We start from the raw sequence: 14,574 nt of genomic DNA on the forward strand, positions 1-14,574 counted from the left end.
ATATTGTAGACAATCAGTTATCATATACCAGGATTGGGACAAAAAAATACTGCTGGCAAAAATAGTGTATTCACAAAATGATTTTTAAAAGATCTGAAAGAAACCTTGCAAATAACTGTGTAAATAGTCTTACTATCCTTACAAGGCAATTACAGCTGTTAAGCTGAACAGATAAATGTAGAAAATTATCAGTCCTTATTTTTAAGTGATAATGAGTTTCTTGCAGGCAAACTACACAGCTCTGGAGACTGAATCCTCAGACTATCCATAGACCATGGCTACACAGAGAAAAAGGAGCAAGTTTCTCCAGAGCAGTGCCTGAAGCCCAGGAATGCTTTATCCCAAAGGCAGTAAGGAAGCCTGGGTGCCAAGAAGAAAAATTTTGTCTGCCTGTGACACACCGGCCCAAATGCATGCCAGTTTTTTTTTCCTCCACACTAGGAAGTGAAGGTGTTATTTTCTTACAGCATAAGGGTGTCACACAGTGAGTTCAGGACCACTGGTGTAAAAGTGAGGCACTCACTGGGGTACAAATTATGTTGGGATCAAGTTTTGTACTTTTCAGCCTGTTCTGGAAATAAACAACCTCTGAGTAATGCTGGCCTTCTTTTTCCAGACTCCATTAGTTCATGTACAATCACTGGAGATAACCCAAGGCTTTGCACGACCTGTGCTGCTATTGATTGCCAGCAACAGACATTCACTACAATGTGCACAGTAAGATGAACAAGTAGTTGTGCAGCTATTTCTTAAGCAATACTTCCTCACCACCACTAAGGGACAGTATTCTCTACATTTCTATTAAAAAGAATGCCATATCTGCAAGTTCAATTTTAATCAGCAATGGTTAATGACTCCGTTTAGTGCTTGAAGTGTTTTACATTCTCTTTTAGGTTTGTTTAATAAGTTAGTTCTTCACAATGCTGTGAATTACAGGCCTATTTAATGTACTTTCACTACAACTGATACACTGAAAAATAAAACAAAATGCATTTAGTGAAGGTAATTCCTCCTATGAGCTCCTAAGCCTAAGATGGCTAGTCTAAAATAAATGGTTAACAGTAAGGTGTCAATCAAAAGGCATAAACAACTTTGCCAAACACATCCACTTTTGCACATTATTTTTTTCCAAATACATAATTTGTGTCTGTGAAAATCTCCTAAACTGCCTTATCTGTGTTGCCAATGCAAATATTGGAAAATCTGCAACATTATGCTCTTTGATAGGTACTGCTTCCTAATCCTTTTACACCAGAGACACTTCTGCCACTGACTTCACTTAGAGTGAAGATAATATCTACTATATTCAGGGGTAAAACTTCACTAGCAGTCCCATTTCTCCAGGCATATTTTGTGTTCTGGAAAACAGTTTAATCAGCTTGCAAGACTCTTCTAAATTATCTTCTCTCAATCTGTGTTCCTGAAGAATACTCAGAGGGTCCCACTCTCACCAGAAAGTAATTTAAATACAGTAAGGCTGTGGCTTATTTACAAAAGGCTAGGTTTTTACAGGACCATGTAGCAGAGGTACCTGGTTATCCTTATTTTCACACTCACGCAAATAAGAAATGTTCATGAAGTAGTTGTTACAGTGATAACAAATGACTGGACCAAGCCCAGTGCTGTATGATTTCAAGACCACATTCCAATACCTTTTTTGGTGTCTCAAACATTTGAAGACATTCAAATCTGTTGGCTACAAGATCAAGAGCTGTACACTGAAGCTGATAGTGTAGCCGTACAACCAAACTTCAATCTTCATTCTCTCTTTTGTGAGAGAAAGCACAAGGCACATCATATGCTGTGACAGGATAAAGAATAATTTTTTAAAAAGAAATCACGAGTCCCATGAACAGAAGGCTTCCCATATTATGTATTCTTCTGAATAGTACATCTAACCTTATCTGTGCAGATAATCCAGTGCAATTAGCCTCCACTGGTTCTAGCAGGCGACAGTGGCATAGCCAAGAAATAGATATTTTTAGTACCTACCCTCTAACCCTGCCCTGTAATTAACTGGAGAGCCCCACAGATTTCTGCCTGATTAGCTGTTCAGCTAATGAGAGGGTCCAGACTCAGCTACCATGAACCTTGAATTACCTGCCATTCATGGACAACTCTTTGTGACCCCCAGAGCAAAGCACAGGTGCAGAGCTGTGCTGCAAAAGGGACACAAAGAGGAACAGGGGCCCCATGCAAATTGTGCACAACTCCTCCGACTCCAGTCACACATATTGAGTGTTTTGGATGGTTACACACATGGGAGCTAAACCTGGCAGTTCCTGTATGGTCATTACCCAAGATATAAAATGTTTGGCTTTTTGTTAAGATCTACAATATCAATGTCACAAAATAAGTCTGAAATTACAGGAGCAGAAGCTGATCTGATTGTAAAAGAGCTCAGCTATTCAATTGAAGGCCAATGCTTGGTCATAACCAGAGAAAAGTTGAGGTCAGGAGTCCAAGTTCAGGAGTGGAGAAAATAAGAAGCTGAAGGAAACATTATATCCTCCAATAATCCTTGCAGGAGATATGATTTCAGCATGAAAGGATGCAGTCCAGCTTTCAAGTGTCTAAGCAAAAATCATTCTACTATAACTGCTCTGAGATAAAAGCAGACATGTGATCTAGTAATACTGGCCTTTCCCTGGTGTTTTTATTGGTGCTGCCCTCCATATTAAAGAAAACAAAGAGTCTGCTTTTAATTTTAAAGACAACTCAAACAGGTCAGGTCTGCTTTAGAGAACTTTTCTGTTTTAATCCATGCCTTGTAATATACTTAGCCTTGTGTAAGTTTGGAAGATGGCCTGTTAAAATAAAAGTAAGCAGAAGATTGGCTTTTAAAAAAACTTTTACCTGGCTTTTGGGGGCTTTGGTTTGAGTGTTACTTTTTTTAGTTATCAGCTGCTTCTCCTTTCTCTTTTAAAGGGTCATGGTAGAAGAATAAACACAGTTGTTACCTCATATGTGGTTCTCCCATTTCTTAAGTGAGGAAGAAGGAGATTTGAGTCCTCCTGAGATCTGAAATACCCAAAGCAATGCGTAAATTCATGAAAGAGCATGTTTTTTAGTAGAAACATCACTCAGTTGGTAGCACACTAGGCCAAAACTTGAGACAAGGTCTGTTGTAATTCTGCTCAGAGCTGATGGGTACCTCCACACAAAGCATTTCCTCTCACTGTGTCTCAGTTTCTCTGTTTCTAAAAAGGATAACCTGAAAAGTCGACAACTTTTAAAGTTTCTTCAGACAAGACAGTACAGTATAAGAGCAGTGCCAGTCATGAAATCACTGAATGAGCTAAGGTCTGGTACCGCTCTGGTCAGCAGAGCCTCCCATGAAGCACCTGCATTTGGGCAGAGCAATACAGAACTAAGAGCTGCTGGAAGTCCTGTTCCCTTCTCCCTGTTCATACCTCTGGATTCAGGTGTAAGGATTGTTAAGGATGCTACAACAATAACAGTTCTGCTCTGTACTGCATCACTGTACTGTCAGATGGTAATTTTTGTAGAATGATAGAATGGTTTTGGTTGGAAAGGACCCTAAAGATCATCTTGTTCTACCCCTCTGCCATGAGCAGGGACACCTTTTAGTAAACCAGGTTGCTCAGAGCCTCATCCAACCTGGCCTTGAACACTTCCAGGGATCGGGCATCCACAGTTGCTCTGGGAAAACTGTGTCAGGGCCTCATCCCCCTTACAGAGAATAATTTCTTCCTAAGATCTAATCTAAACCTGTGTTAGATTAGATCCCGTTAGACTAGAAATTGTTCTGTGTCAGTGTAAAAACATTTCCCCTTGTATTATTAATTTTCTTGTACTTAATTGTCACACATTCCTTAAACCAGTTCTGTCAGGTAGTCAAAAACTGTGGCACAGAAGAACCCAAAAGTGAATAATTGCTGATGTTAATGAGCTCAAGTAAATTGAACTGTTGCTTTCCTGCCTGCTTCCCCTAGACATGAATTTGGCCTGCAAAATGTCTCATGACCAATCAGTGGTATAATGGATCTCCGAATGCACGGAATAGGGTGGAACTCTTTGAGGATAGAATCAGGACAGAATTTTCTCCTCACAAAGCCTGAACACACTGACTCATACATCACTTTTGTTATTGATATAATTCTGCTAAGAGTTTAAGTTATTGAATGTTATTGAACAGAAAACCAGGAAGTCTTGTTAACAATTATGGATGACAGTGTCAGCAGAAGAAAAGAAAAGGTGTATTTGCTGAAACAAAAGTTAGAAATATCTTCATTTCTCTTTTTGAGGCATGCTTGTCAGCTGCTTGTAACAATGGACATCACAATTTACATCAATGACTACTTGGATGAGCTGGAGCACAAGACAGGATGCTGCTGTCCCGACCATTTCGGTGACCAAAGTAGGTCACACAAAGCTTTGCAACATTAAGGACATCCAGAGTCCAGATTTCCACAATGGAGTCCTCATTACTGCCTGGGGACAGAATTTAACACTATGTATTTGCCATCATGACAACAATCTGTGGAGAAGGCGATGAATTAAAAGTGAAAACATTGAGGAAACCATCTCTTCTTCAGTTAGAGTGCCACAGCTGCTGCCCAAACCATATCCTCCTATACGAGGGGGACAGTGGCCTTGGTAGTTAGCCAGACATCAAAACCTTCCTAGGGCACTCCTCCTCCTGAGAGGCACAAGCAGATCAGGACAGGCTGTCTAAACACAGCGAGCCTCCTCTCCCTTGCTGGGTTATTTTCTTTCTCCCTAGGGGAGCTCCAGCCAGGGGAAACTCTATAACAGAGGTGGCTTGGTTTCCTCCCTGTTTTTATAGCAAGAACAAGCTACAAAGGCACCCTTTTGATAATGTCCAGTTCTTCAAAGTCAAGTTCCCTGCAGTACTGAAACATATGAAACTTCAGTTCTGCTTTCACTGCACTTTTACCTAGCTACTGTATTTCTAACACAGCTGAAACACCAGTACCCCAATTTGAAGTGTACAGATGTCAAATAGCAAAAGATACCTTATGACTCCAGACTCTCTGCTCATTCCAAGGAAATGCCTAGATCCTCACTCTCACAGCAAATAATGTATGTTCAACAAGTCAGAGATGCAATGTCAGTGGTGACTAGAGACCCAGTCTGGGCTTTCCACCTCTAGGACAAACAGGGACCCAAAGGAATAAAGGTGTCACCTCCTGGGACTTGGGCTCTAAGCTGCTGAACCCCTGCTCACTGCAGTTCAGATGCCAGGCCTGAAGGTACTTACAGGGAAATTGTATTGGCATTAAGACCATCAAAATTGGATTATACTTGGACACATGCTGGCAAAGTATTTGCAATGGATTCAGAATAGCTGGAAATTGGCCACATCCCCATAATATTCCTAAAGTTGGATAAAATTTAACAGCAGTAAATTAGGAAAGTTTGCCAACTCCAAAGCACTACCTCAAACTTGGGCCAAAACGATGCACAGGCACCCAAATGCTCTAGAGGGATTTTTCCCTTCTGCCAAAAACTGTTGATCAGATAAGAGCTGGGCTGTGGACCACGGGGATAGGGATACTGTTTCTCAAGAAGGCTGGGCTTTGGAAAAGAGCCTTTTTGGCAAAAACTAAGGAAGTTACAATCAAAACCCTAAAATATTTGCAGAGCTCTGTGTAGAGGGCAAAGGATTGTGGCTGCTGAGGCATCTGTAAGCGTCAGGGAAGAGCCCTCCAGACCATGAATGCGCTCCTTAGTGACCACTCTTGTGTCTCTCCCCCTGATGAATCTACAAAGGAAAACGGAAAACTGAATTGTTACAGTACATAGAAACGTTCCTTTCATAGAGATATTTGGAGCACAATGAGAGGTGGGTGGGAGAGGAGAAGACAGAAACAACAAAAAAGTGTTAAAGGGGTGAGACAAGCTGCTAGTACCTCTGTCTTTTGAAACGTCTCAGCCCGAGTGTCTGTTGAGCTAAACTGTGAAATCTGTATTTACATCACAGAGCTGGGAAGCTGCTCACATACAGCAGTGCTCCCCCAAGCACTTGCACAGTGCCCTGCCTGGCCCCTGGCACCCCTCAAACCAGGGAGACCCTATGCACCCACCCTGGAGAAGCAGCACAGCCTGTGAGAACCCTTCCCTCCACTTCAGGATTATTCGGTGTGATATTTAAAAGATTCTCCTCGTGTCTTAGAAGTGAAGGGGGGAGGATCTGTCTGATTGTATCTCTGACCCTGGCAACTCTTCACAAGCAGAGACAGCTGAGTCACTAATATTTAGAAAAATAACATAATTGACTGTATTCAGGCCTGTGGAGGACCCCTGCTGGGTATTCACAGTTAAGCACTAGCAACTCGGTCATTCCTGGCAGCCTTTGTGAAGGGTTGCCAGGGCTGTAGATTCAATTAGATGACCTCCGACAAACTGATTTCCACTGCAAATATCTTTAAAAAAAATACATTAAATCCCCAGTAAATACAGTGAAATTGGAGGAGACAGCCCTTCCTACCTCATTGAATGTCCCAAATCACCCCAGAGCCCCAGCTAGAGGCTTGCTGGGATGTTCTGCATGCCCAGGCTCTATTATCACTGCTGCCTAATGTGATTTAGCCCTGTCTGTGGATTGAACTCTTTAAATCTGAGAATGTGACAGTGTCGCGGTTGGATGCAGATTAGGATACAAAATGATGTTGAAAAGGTAAAAATATTTTCATGTATCTTTCTTTTCCTTGTCACTGGGCAGGGGTGACAATTCTATTACCACTAGTTTTTATATTTAAACAGCTTTTTTTCCATTACTAACCATTGAATTATTTTGATATAAGGAGAATATATATATATATATATATATATATATATATATATATATACATATAAGATGAATCAGATCCAGGGTTTTGTACTACCCATTACAATATGCTGCAGTGGTACATTACACTGAACTGGAATATTTATTTTCTTCGCAGTTATCTATAGTAAAGGTGATTCATGTGCCACTAAGGCATCTAGGAATGAGATTTTTAAATTCTGCCTTATGCATAGACTTTTATGACAAGCCTTACAATAAAACAATGTGGACACTACTTGCTAATACTATCATAATACTACTTGCTAATACTATCAGCTAACACCTAAATTACACTTTGTAGTTGCTTCTCACAATGTCTGCCTCCTCAGACTCCAGGATTTCATTTCAGTCAACATACTCTGCCTTGCTAAATTGCTTCTCAGCCCAACTATTTGTTTGCTGCTTTTCTATCCTAAAGAATTCTGAACAACCATCAAACCCTCATCTTTCTTGCACACATGCATATTTGAAGAAATAGAAGGGAACAGAGCAGTGCGGGATTCTCAATATGTCCCTCCAGAGAGAAGCTTAATGAAACAATGTTTTAAAATAATATATCCTATTGTTGGGGTTACAATGAGATATTAATTCAGTAGCAAAAAAAATATGTAACAGGATAACAGTTACTATGAAATTATTATCCAGAGAGCCATCAACAAGCATTTCTTCACATGGCATTTTGATTATTCTTTCTACATTATGCAAAATAATAAAGTAAGGGTATTTACAGAGAAGAAACTTTTCTTAACATATAATGTAAATTGGTATATGGAACAGAGAACTCATGGAGTGTCATGATTTTTTTCCTCAATGTTCCCTGCTGAGCAGTGCCACAATTAATCAAGCTTTCTAGGTTTTAGTTAATTGCTGGACTCCAATAAATTGGTTTGTACTGGCACTGGTCCAGGTCTGATAATTTCACAGCCTTGCAAACTACAGCATGTTCACACAAGAACCTTGAAAGCAGGGAGCTGGGATAGAAAAGAATAAAAGAAACTCTTGTTCTGTGACGTTCCATTAATACTTTAAAAGCCAGCCTACTAGCAACAGTGTCTTCACTGTTTTTCTCCTTGTATTTTATACTGATATTTTTAATGATGAAATGAAGTCCCCCCTTCCTCACTTTAAACTTTATTTTGTAGCTGGTTATTCTCAAAGAGCCATTTCTAATTTCACTATTATTCTCTTGGACATTTCCACTGTTCCCATCCACTGTTGAACAGTCCTCGTGACTTTTTGACACAGCTCAGCTTTTTTTCCTGTCTCTCTGCAATTCTGTTCATGTGAAAGGATCACCATCTTCTGGTGAAGGAAAGTTCAAGACTGGCTTTATGAACTAGACAAGAGAAAGGAGTAGTGTCCCCCTGTGGCCTAACTCAGTTCTGGTGCGTGCCCTCATGGTCAGTCGGACACTGAGGCAGAGGCCGGCTTGGATTTTCCTAAGCCTGCATCAGAATCAAGCAGGCTGGCATCACAGTCTAGTGCAAGTCAACACATTAGGGTCTGTTATGAGTAAGTATACACTAATGTTATCAGAGGGAAAGACAGCTCCACAGCCATTAGTTCGTTTTACAACTGAGCTCAGTTACACCAAGAACTTTGTGTCCTCAGCTCTCACTGGTAGCAATGGGATTTGCAAGTCCTCAGCCCCTGGCAGGCTCTGGCTCCATGCTGGCACATATTTGACTTTGTTCTCCCTAGAGAAAAGATCGATCATTTGGTAAGTTCAGTTTTACTAATGGGTTTCAAAAGCACTCTTTACACCAGCAAATTTCTAAGCAAAAGAATTACATAAAACCTGAGTTGTTCAGTAATGTCATTATTGTCTTTTGCTTACCAAGGTGAGATTAGCAGCATTAAGCACGGTTTATAAAAGCATATTTGAATTGCAATTGGAGCCTCATTCAGCCTGCCTTGACTCCTTCTGTCATGCATTGGGAGACAGGACTGACTGGGTTTATCTGGTGGATGCCAGCTGCAAAGAAATGCCTCAGCAAGTGGATCTTTTATCATGGTATGATTAATCCATAAGATCTGTTCCAGCATTTCTTCTGCATAGCAGAACTAAGAGCAAATAACTGAGGCTCTTTTAAACTCCTGAAAATTTTTACCAAGTGTGATTCTAGTCAACAATTGCAATGGCAAGAAAGAACATATGTTGTTTTTATGTGAACTGTGTCACCTTCTGCTGTTTTCAAGAATGTGTGGTAGTGAAAAAACAACAAAGGTGAAGCTGATCCCAAAACTCAGAAATCATCACTTACATAGATTCTCTGATGTTGCTTTTCAATTGCTGAAAATAGTCACTGAGATGCTATTGCATGTTATATGGATTTGCACTTTGCTGAAAGCACTAATTGTGCTTCCAGCACATTATGTATCCATAATACAGGAATTATAGATGAATGTTTGGACTGAAGATTTGGACTTGCTATTCATGCATCTCATGAATATACCAAAGAAATCTATATTCCTACAAATTGTCTTGAAGTTTTTTATATGACAGGTATGAAAGAGAATTATAGGGTCATAATTACAGCTGCACACACATTGTGGTGGTAATAGGCATCTTATAAATATCAGGGATAGATTAGATTAGATTAGATACATCTGCAGATGAACACTTTGAGAAAATGATGAACACATGCAAAATTCAGGAGGGCCTCACCTCTGAGTGCATATATTTATTCTACACCTTGGGATTCTCAACACCCCAAATAGCAAAGCGCCATTTACTCTAGGATGGAATGAAATATTGTGCAGTTGGCTTCTCCTGCATTTTCATTGCTGCTGGCAGGTTTTGTGGGTCTCTTCTCACTTGTTTATTTGGAAGTTAAATTTATAGAGACATATTTTATTTGCATTTTTTGACAGAACAATGAAAGACTTTCAGCTACTCTTCAGTCTCATCTGAATATATTCACAGCAAGGTAATGAGGAATTGGGCTGCAATTTGACATTTTAAGTAATGCTGTTGTTGTTTAACAAACTGAATTGAAATCTCAGGCTTGCTATGTCCATCTGTCTCACTGGCAAATAAATAAATTAATTTCTAGTGCTAGAGGATTGACAACACACTGTGAATGAAGTCCATGCTACAGAAAAAACAGGAGGGTGGAGAATGCTCATGACCACCCTATGCCATAATCACAAAATCATGCACATCTGAAGCCCTTTTTGTTGAACAGTATATGTGAAGCCTGCTTGGTGAATATCCAGATTATATTCCCAGTACGATAACTGGGGGGGCTGATCCAAACCACAAAAAGTAATTTAGAGATTTTTATAAAACCCTGGGAATAATTTTTAGCATCTTAAGATACATTTTCCAAAGGGCTTCACTGAATTTATGGGAATGCAAAAATCAAAGGATTCTCATCATAACGCTAAGAATTTCCTTTCATATATTTTTAGAACGAAAATTTGACCATAGATAAACAGAAGAAAAAGAAATAACCAGGGGTATTGTGTCGTGTGTCTAATATCTCTCAGAGCTCAATGTCTGTTCCAATTAAGAAAACTCCACATGGTGTGTAAACATGTTAGCATTGGCATGAATCTTTTAGCCTGTTTTTTTTTCCCCTCACAAGAACTGAGATATAATAGCAGGATACCTTCATGCTGCTCAGTCACTGTGAGGCACAGCACAGGGACATGGACTTCTACTGGCAGTGCCACATTATTTATCTGCTTAATTTCCATTATCTTTAATGAGAATTGCATGAATAAATCCCTGTGCTTTTAAAAACTGAGGGCATCCTTCAATCTTTAATGCTCATTATTGGGAGCAATTCCGTCCTGTCTGGACACCAGAATGCAGAGCATATTCAAGCATTCAGTTCTGCTTGGCAGCATGAAAGGTAACTGTGGATCTGATGCTTCTCCAGAGCTCTCTGTGTCACACGTGTGCAGCAGCCCTGAACTTCACAAGCTGCAGCAACAGCCCACTGCTGAGCAAGAGCACAGAGCAAGGGGTTTGCTAAGTTGTCAGTGCTGTGGTCTAAGGGGGTAAGACAGACCCCTACCATGGGGCTGTGTTAGATGTGAGACAAGGCAAAGCATAACAGGCTGTGGTGACACACAAAGAGTAGTGGCTTGTCCTTGTCCTTGGTGAGACTTGGCCAGAGCTGGGAGAAAAGGAAGAGCTCAGGCATAGGTGCAGCACTCTCAGGATCCAGGGGCACTGGCAACCTTGCCAGCTTAGAAGGGTCACTCACCAAGAGGCCACCTGTGAACATTCTGCTCATGCACAATTTTTACAGCATGTGCCACATCATCCTGTGGCCTAACAACCACAACCCTTGCTGCAGCACTGTGCCATGGGAAGATGAAGGACAAGAAAGAGGTGCAGCCATTGTATGTGACCAAGAGAGATGCCAGACTGCATCTTCAGTCAGAAGCCCTCAGGGACGTCCCAGCAACTGATGAACAGCCTGAGCAGCAGGAACAGGACTGGGAGTCAGACTAGAGCAGCTTGCCCTTGGAAATCTGGGCTTCCACCAAGTTGCCAGTTCAGTGAGTCCCAAAACCTCACTTGAGAGAAAGGCTCTTTCAGCCAATTCTCTACAACCTAAATCTGCCAGAGTGGATAAAGAACACCAGTTAAAGTATCTCTATGTTCAACAAAGGTCTTGCACCTGAATTAGTATCTCCAGAGACCATCAGACAGCAGCATCTTCTGAAACAGCCTTACAGCATGCAGTGGAAAGTGCTGGCATCTATAGCAACTTTCCCAAAGCACTCTTCAGGCCAAATAAGGAATTTATTTTCAAAGAATCCCTCTGCAAAAGAATTCAGGTCACACAGTCTATAGAAAATATTTCACTTCTCATTACTACTACACTGACTAGGCATAAAGAGTACTGCAACAATTACTGTTGTCTTTACACACACTGGACTTTGTATCAGCACAGAGAAGAAAATACATGGAGAAAAAAAAGTACATAGAGAACACTGACACAGTTGGGTGGATTCTTTTGGAGGATGTCTCTGCAGTAAAACTGAGCTCTGCCCAGGCCCAAAACTGTGTTTACTAAAGTCATGTAGCTGCTATCAACCCAAACTCTTAAACCTACAAAGTTTAATACCTACAAAGACCTGTGGATTCCTACTCACCAAGATTTGCAATAGGATCAGTTCAGTCACACATCTGAGTGTCTGTGTTATTCAGAGGCAATTTATCTCACAGGCTGAGCCTGTATGGTCTAACCCAGCACAACACCTAAAGGAAAAACATTACTACAGCCCCACAATTTAGAAGCACTTGCATGTGCTTAACTCTGCTCCATGAGCATGGATATCCATCCCTGTGTGGGACTAGAGCTTGCACAGAGCAGGTTCTCTGCTTTCATGTGCAAGTTACAATCATATTTCTGATTCAGAGTTACCATTTCTTTCTCTGTTTGCCCATCCCTGTTTCATACAGTGGCTCTTCCAAAGCTATCAGTCTGCAGCCATAGGCATCACATTGTGAACTAAGAGCTTTAAGCAATGGTTTTTCCTTAGGAACATGGATTACTGCCTGTGCATGGCAAGACAGAGTGGCAGAGTGACACAGAAGTAGGCATGCAGCAGTGTTTTCAAAATGCTTAGCTCCAGAACTTTCTCTTTTCATTTTTTAATATTAGAAGTTATATAGTTGCATTTGACTGACACACAGCCTTGGTTACTCATAAAGTCACACTACAAAAGCCTTAGTAAGTAATCTATCCTTTCCTTACGCTACTATAAGGTTTCACCATACACTGCACCTTCAGTGTTTTGTCCAGCTAAGGTACAATGGAAGAAATGAAAGTTCTGCTCAATTTTCAGCCTTCTGAAAATATCTACTAAGCCTGAGAGGTGCACGACCTCCCAGCAGTGCTTCCCAAATACCCTGGTCCCAAACTAGGGGAAATAGGTTGTAATTTGTTTCTCCACATGATGTCTTTTCATACCTCACCCTTTTTCTCAGATCATTTGTCAAGAGTTCACTGATCTCTTCTTATTAGTTACAGGGGCTACAAGAAGACAGAAAAAGAATGTTTGACCAAGCATATAATGAGTCATGGGTTTAATTTAGTTCCACCAGAATCTCAATGTGACCTTGAAACCTTCTAACACAATAAATCAGACCAGAGGGTATCAGCAGAAGGTGTCTGGCAGATCCCAGTGGATGCTAACTCCGTCGGGTCCGCTTCGGGGGGCACCCCGCCTAGGAGAAGCCCATTAAAGAGCCGTCTCGGTGTGGAGTCCGCTCTCCAAGAAAGCCACCCGTGGGGTTCTGCTCCCGCGGAGTAAGAGCGGCCACGGTCACCCAGCCTGCAGCTCGCTTGAAGGCACCGGAGCATGGCCGCACCGGCCGGGCGCGGGTCCGGCGGGCCGCAGCTGGTTCCGCGGGCGGGAGGGCAGCCCGAAGGGCGGGCGGGCTCCGAGCCCCGCGTCCGTCTTCGCCCCTCTCCGCGGCCCCCCATGGCGGAGCGGCTCCACCCCAGCCGTGTCAGTCACGCCGCTGTGCCGGGCGGCGGGCGCGGGGCGCGGGCGAGGAGGGGGCCGGGGCGGAGGCGGACCTGGGACCTGCTCACCCCGCCTCCCGCCGCCGCTCGCTGCCGGCGGGGCTGCGGGGCAGGACCCGCCGCCGAGCATCCTCCGGCCGCGGGGCCTCGCTGCGCTCCTCGCCGGGGCGGGAGGCGGTGGCAGGTGCCCCAGCCCGGGACCTTCCGGAGCGCCCACCCCGCAGCGGCGGATCTCTCCCTCTCCGCTCCCGTCCATCACTCGGGGGTCGAGGGCTGGCGGCGGCGGCGGCAGCACCCCGTCCCTCCCCTGCTTGCCCCTCCACTACCCAATCGAAGGGGACACCTAAGAGCCGCGGGAGAAGATCATGGCAACGTGAGTGAGCAGCGGAGCCGCCTGGCCGGACCTCCCCGTACCCGGCGGAGCGGAGCGCGGAGCCGCGCGGGTGCCCCAGCCCGAGCGCAGTTCGTGGCGGTGTCCGAGCGGAGCGGAGCGGCCTCCAGCCCTGCCCCAGGTTTGTGAGCTTTGCTGTCCGACACGAGGCCCCGGGAAGGCGCGGTCCCGCTGCCGGAGCTACTCCCGAGGCCGCGGCACAGACAGCCCAGCGCGGGGACTCGACGCCTCCCGGGCGTTCCGTCCGTCCCGCTTCGCCGGTCCTTGTCCCGCCGTCCCCTCGGGGCAGCGCCGGCACCTGGCCCGGCCCCGGGCAGGGGGGCAGCCCCGAGCCGAGCTCCCCTCCCGGCCCCGGGCGGGGCGGCGGGCGCTCCCCGGGCCGGCGACCAAGGGGCGGCTGTTCTGTCGGAGCAGCGAGAGCCGGAGCCCGCGGGCGCGGCGCAGCGGGAGAGCCGCCCGCCTCCGGCCACCTCCCGCCGGCAGCGGGCGGACGCGCCGCAGGGATAAAGCCTCGGGAAGAGCGGAGGGAGAGGGTTCGCGCTGCCGGTGGTAGAGGGAGCGCGGCCGTCGGGGCTGAGCTGTCCCCACCGCTGCATCACCGCAGCCCCGTGCCTCGCAGCCTCTGCCAGCTGCCCTCGGCGCTGCCATTTTTGGATTTTTAGGTTTTTTTTTTTCTAATCGTAAAACGTGGCGAAGCCGGACACTGCCTCTTGTAGCTACCAAACCGGGCTCTTTGGAGGGCGAGGCGTTAAACAGAGCCCCTTGTGCTTTACTTCACTAAGTAATTCATGTAAGATGTGGATGACTTTAATTGTTTCTACAATGCAGAAAATACACCAATAATTAACAGGTTAATACTAACTGAGATTATTTAA

General features: G+C 44.1%; 1 protein-coding gene across 2 annotated transcripts in view; it reads left to right on the top strand.

The window, feature by feature from the left end:
* The first annotated feature begins 13,429 nt into the window (after positions 1–13,429).
* CHRDL1 (chordin like 1) overlaps positions 13,430–14,574 on the top strand; it is a 38,156-nt gene continuing 37,011 nt past the window's right edge. For both annotated transcript variants that reach the window (XM_053956172.1, XM_053956173.1), the window contains exon 1: positions 13,430–13,820. The gene's annotated coding sequence lies outside the window, so the exon portion shown is untranslated. The remainder of the gene's footprint in view (positions 13,821–14,574) is intronic.

Source organism: Vidua chalybeata, chromosome 14, assembly GCF_026979565.1.
Source record: "Vidua chalybeata isolate OUT-0048 chromosome 14, bVidCha1 merged haplotype, whole genome shotgun sequence".
Classification (NCBI taxonomy): Eukaryota; Metazoa; Chordata; class Aves; order Passeriformes; family Viduidae; genus Vidua; species Vidua chalybeata.